Source organism: Solanum stenotomum, chromosome 6, assembly GCF_019186545.1.
Source record: "Solanum stenotomum isolate F172 chromosome 6, ASM1918654v1, whole genome shotgun sequence".
Taxonomy (NCBI): Eukaryota; Viridiplantae; Streptophyta; class Magnoliopsida; order Solanales; family Solanaceae; genus Solanum; species Solanum stenotomum.
The window spans coordinates 4,916,896-4,923,239 of NC_064287.1; positions in this window are offsets into that span (position 1 = coordinate 4,916,896).

A 6,344-nucleotide genomic window follows, 5' to 3' on the forward strand; every position below is an offset into this window, starting at 1 on the left:
ATATCACTCAATCCATTTCTGAATTTCCCTAGACCACACCTCACTCAGATTTCGCTTGAAACTGACCTAGCCTAAAATTTTCAAGACACTACTCAGAAAGTTTTCAGACCCAATTATTTCATCATAGATCTACCTATAACGACCAAAAAGGATCTTTACATAATCTTATCCTCAACTCGTATTACCTCAACAATCTTTTCTCTAAGTCTCAATTCTACGACACTTTTCACTTTATTCATATTTTTATCAATCCCACAAAATTATAACTTATAATCCTTATTATCAATTTTTATAGCATTTTGTCTTATTCGCTTGATTTCATGAAGGCATGCAATATTCACTCTTTTCATTTTTAAAGTATTCACTAATTTCATTTACTTTTTTATCGAAGTCTATATGTTTCAGCTGACAATTCAAATTTGACTTATTTGAACTAGCTTCTTTTTTTTTTTTTTACTTTCATGTGACAATCCTTTCTTATTTTGCACACCCTACATCTGAGTGTTGATGTAGTGGAATTAACTTCTCTACTCGAGAAATACGCTACTAATGGCCTTTGAATTATGAAGATCAAGTTCAAATCATTCTAGTTCGAGCAATACGCCACTAACGATCCTCGAATTATAGAAATCAAATCCAAATCATCCAAGTTTGGGAAATATGCTACTAACGGCCCTCTAATCATGGATAAATCTTATAAGAGAATAATCAAGGGAGGAACAGATTTGTACCCACAATATTTATCAATAAAATTATGTTTCTTCATATTATATTTGTGCTTGCAATTAATTTTCTGTCACTTTAAAATTTATTGCAAACAAATTGGCTGCCCTTCATCTCTTGTCTCATAAATCAAATCTGAAAATTTGAAGCTGGAAAGGTGGAAGAATGAGTACTTCAAGCCTTGTCTTTTAGTTTCATCAAGTCTACACTCCGACAAACCTTGACGTAGGGAGCATTTGTAGACATTGAAATTTTGTGTGACTCTACAAAATGTGTTCTATTCGAGTTGGGACTCTACAAGGTGTGTTTAGTTTCAATTAGAATTTTTGGAGGCTACTCAACCCTAAACCCTAGTTCATGCTTATATAAAGGGTATTATATTCCCTTGAAAAGGCATCTCAAAAATTTCACCACAAATTCATGAAATATTCATAAAGAGATATCAAATCCAAATCATCTTTAATTCGAGAAATACACTACTAACGGCCCTCGAGTTATGAAGATCAAGTCAAAATCATCCTAGTTCGAGAAATACGTCACTAACGGCCCTCAAATTATAGAAATCAAGTCCAAATCATCTAAGTTTGGAAAATACGCCACTAACGGTCCTCGAATCATGAATAAATCTTATGAGAGAAGAATCAATGAGGAACAAATTTCTACCCACAATATTTATCAATAGAATTATGTTTCTTCATATTTTATTTGTGATTGCAATCAATTTTTTGTCACTTTAAAATTTGTTGAAAAAAATTATATATAAAATAATAAAGTATAAGTTTTTGTTTATTGTTGTATGATGACTTGTTTGTTGAAGTCAACATTAATTTGGAGATTGTCTAAATCTAAGGAGATAAATAATTAAAATTTAATTAGATTTATGTATGATTTTTTAAACTTATTTTAATTTTATAGGTACAAATATATAAGGTTAAACACATATGCAGATTTTTAAACATGTCCCTAAAGTTTATTTGGCACTCCAACTCAACCTTGTTCCATTTTAATCCTTCAACTCTAATTTTTATGTTCCATTTTGGCACTTCTAAGTTATGTGGCAGAGTGTGTGCATCACAATTTCTCTAAGAGAAAGAAAGACAAAACAAAGTATATTTTAAAAAAAATATTAAAAGATTACCCTTCAACTCTATTTTTTTTAATGTACCATTTAACACAAAATACTAATTTTATGATTTCATTGTTTCTATATATGTTATTCAACTGCAATTTCACATTTTAAAAATCGGCGTTCATCCGTTAGTTATTGTAAAAAATTAAAATTGACGAATGATGATTGATATTTTTTTAAAGTAACAATTTCTTTTTAAGAGGTCTTAAGTCATTTGCGGCACCTTAAAGTTGTCCGCATATTTCACTTGAATATCTTATCTTAGGCGTTTTCCAATTGAGCACCTTTTTTAGTAAAAAAAATACCTATCGAACGTTTTTTTACAATCAACTAAAAATAGAAATTGTGTGTTATACACTTGCGGCTGACATGACATTGTAACTAATCAAAAAAAGACACGTGGCATTGTCCCATAATAACAATTTAAAAATAAATTAAAAATTAAAATAAAATAAATACTATGTTTTGAGCAAAAAAAAAAGCACTTTCTTCCTCTTTTTTTCTTCATTGCCAGAACAACCCACCCACCCCTGACATCCGTCCTTCCCCATTTTCTTTTTTGCCTGAACACACGCACAACGATCGGCAACTAAAATTATCGTACACTCCGATAACCATCCTTATTCCACCTTTTTTTCCTTTCCATTCTTAATTATATAAGAAAACAACTTCAGATTCGTATTAGTTTGTCGGAAAAATAGAGTTTAGTCGGAATTATTTTTGACTCAATATGATTTTATTTTTGATGAAATTCTCTTTACAACTCAAATGAAAATCTTTAATAGTAAACTCTTTTAATCTTTTATGTTTTTACTGGTTATTTATTTTATTGATCTTTTCCGATGAAGAGAGCGACGATGATGATATTGATGATAACAGAATGATGCTAGAAAGAAAGAAAGAAAGAATGAATGAAGGATTATATGGGAAAGGGGCGTGTCGAGGGATGGTAGCAAAGGAATTTGACCGATGAGGTTTAGGTAATTTTGAATTGAGAAGTTCAATTGGGAAAGATGAGTTGGAGAAGACAACTGGTTTTTAAAAAAAAAAATAAAAAATTATGTTCAATTATGATTTTTCTTACGTTGATATGTCCTTTTTTATTGGTCAACAAAAAAAAAATATTGCTTCACGCGCTTACTTACAATTGTATTACACTTATAATGCCATGTCATCAAAAAGTATTTAATAGGTACATGTTTTGAACGGTAGAGGTGTTCAATAGGAACAACCTCTAGTTGAAGTGTTTAAGTGAAATATGCGGACAACTTTAAGGGGCCGTAGATGACTCAAGCATTTTAAGAATTTTCCTATATTTTTGCGTGAAAAATAACCGACGAAAGTGTGTCAATTTTCTTTCTTAAGAAAATCAATGACAACCTAACGAAGTCTATCGCGTTTCAACATTTTTTTGTAGTGTTATTAATTAGCAATGAACATGAGTTTTTCTTACCCGTATTTAGTTGAATGAAAAATTAGAAAGGTGATATTTGAGTTAGTCCAAATAGACTAGATATGAAGAAAAAAAATATGTGGTGTTATTTAATTCAATTAACTATTTAAAAAAGAAAATCAACACACTATTGTCGATTATTTTTTCTCACAATAATGTACAGAAACTCTTAAAAAAAGAAATTAAAACAAAATGATGTTCATCCATTATTATTACTTTTTTTTAAAAAAAATATGACGCTGATTTTTAAAATGAAAAAGTGGAAATGAAGAAATCATAAATTTAGTATTTTGTGTTTAAATGATACTCCCTTTGTCCCTAATTACTTGTTCACTTTTGAATTGACACACCTATTAAGAAAATAATTAATGACCTAGTTGTTGAATAAATGATTCAAACAAAAAGAAGAGAAAAGTTATTGCAGTTTCTTTTAGTGATTTTACTGCACTTTGACTTAGTCTAGGATAGTTGTTGTTTGGCCCTTAAGTTTCTCTTTTTAGTTGAAAGCACTACTGAGTTAGTGCCCTTTTAATTCTGCATTTTAGTTGAGTTGTAAGCCTATTTAAAAGGCATCATTGATGATGAAAATGATATATGAAAACAGAAGCTTACAACTTATAGTTAAAGACTGCCTGCTAGTTATTCTTTTCCTTTCCAATATTTTGGTTCTTGAGTGAGCTTGAGGTTTGTGTTCTCCAACATTTGTGGTATCAGAGCACGCTTAGATTCAGACGACCTATTAACAGAAAAACACCATGGCTTCAAATGGAAGTTCTCTGAACATATCTTAGCCAGCCATACCCATTTTTACGGGACAAAGCTATCAGTTTTGGAGCATCAAGATGAAGACTTTATTTAAGTCTCAAGATCTTTGGGACTTAATAGAGACTGGGTATGCAGATCCAGATGACGAGCAGCGGCTAAAGGAAAACCGAAAGAAGGACGTAAAGGCATTGTTCTTCCTTCAATAAGCAGTCCATGAGACGGTGTTTTCCCGAATTGCAGCAGCCACCACTTCGAGGCAAGCATGGAGAATTTTGCAAACAAAATTTCAAGGCTCATCAAAGGTAATAGTTGTAAAACTTCAAACTCTTCGGCATGAGTTTGAAACTTTAATGATGAAAGGAAATGAATATGTGCAAGATTTTTTGTCTAGAGCAATGGCTATTATTAGTCAAATGAGGTCATACGACGACCAAATAACTGATCAAACTGTTGTTGAAAATTTTTTAAGGAGTTTAACTCCTAAGTTTGATCATGTTGTGGCTGGAATTGAGGAGTCCAAAGACTTGTCAAAATTTTCATTCGATGAATTGATGGGTTCTTTACAAGCCCATGAGGCAAGGATAAACAGGTCAGCAGAAAAACAGGAAGAAAAAGCATTTCAATCGAAGGTGGAGGCACTAAATTCAAGAGATCATGAAAAGGCACCAACAGGAAGAGGACGTGGCAGAGGTGCATTTCGTGGAAATAGTTGAGGTCGAGGCCGAGGCAAAGGCTTTGAACAAAGACACTTCAATGAGCAAATATGCAATAGAAGCAACAAACAGTGTCATAACTGCAAGAAGTACGGGCATGTGCAAGCAGATTGTTGGTACAAGGAGAAACAAGTGAATTATGCAGAGACAACTAATGAAGAAAGTAAGTTGTTCATGGCTTGTCGTGATACTAATGAAGGTGCAGGTGATATGTGGTTTGTAGATAGCGGCTGCTCCAACCATATATCAGGTATGAAGTCAATCTTCAAAGAACTTGATGAGACACTAAAATCGACTATTAGGCTTGGTGATAACAACGGTCTTCAAGCTGAAGAAAAAGGAACATTAGCAATAAGAAACATCCATGGTAAAGTAAAGCTTCTTCATGATGTTCAATTTGTTCCTAGTTTGGCTCATAATTTACTGAGTGTTGTGCAACTCATGGCTAATGGATATTCACTTCTGTTTGATGATGGAGCATGTGTTATTAAAGATAAAAAGTCAGGCCAAACAATGGTTAATGTTCTCATGGCTGAAAACATAATGTTTCTGCTAAAAGTTTCAAATGTGGAAAACTTTGCTTTGATAATTGGTGTAAAAAATGACTCTAAATTGTGGCATTTGAGGTATGGGCATCTTAATTTCAAGGGGCTAAAGTTGCTACGCCAAAAAGGTATGGTCTTTGGCTTACCAGAAATTAATTCTTTTGATTTATGCGAAGGTTGCATTTATGGGAAGCAAAGTAGAAAGTCGTTTCCTGTTGGAAAGCATCTACTTTCCTAGAATTAATTCATGTAGATTTGTGTGGTTAAATGAGTACTGAATCTTTTGGTGGAAGTCGATATTTTTTGCTCATCACAGATGATTTCAGTCGCATTAGTTGGGTGTATTTTCTAAAATACAAATCAGAAGCTTTTGAGAATTTTAGAAAATACAAGGCACTAGTGGAGAATCAAAGTGGGTTGTGCATAAAAACTCTCCGAACGGACAGAGGTGGTGAGTTCTTACTGGAATTCACAGGGAACTTACTGCACCCTACACACCGGAGCAAAATGGTGTAGCTGAACGTAAGAATCGTACCGTTGTAGAGATGGCAAGAAGTTTGCTGAAAGGCAAAGGACTTCCAAATCAATATTGGGCAGAAGCAGTTGCAACTTCAGTGTACCTACTGAATCTATCGCCTACAAAGGTTGTGATGAATCAAACACCATATGAAGCTTGGAAAGGTACAAGTCCTTCGATAAGTCATTTAAGACTTTTTGGTTGTATTGCTTATGCTTTGGTAAACTCTCAAACTCGTCAAAAACTAGAAGAAAAATCACAAAAAATGTATTTTCATTGGTTATTGCTTGAATCCAAAGCATACAAGTTATATAACCCTCTTAATGGCAAAGTGATAATTAGCAGAAATGTTGTATTTGATGAAAAGTCAAGTTGGAATTGGAGTGAAAAACAAATACAACAGGAGATTTCAATAACCATTGAAGACTCTCCGAATGAAGGACAAGGGTCTGATCCAAATTCACTTGAGGAAGCGATTGAACCAGAGACATTCGCAACA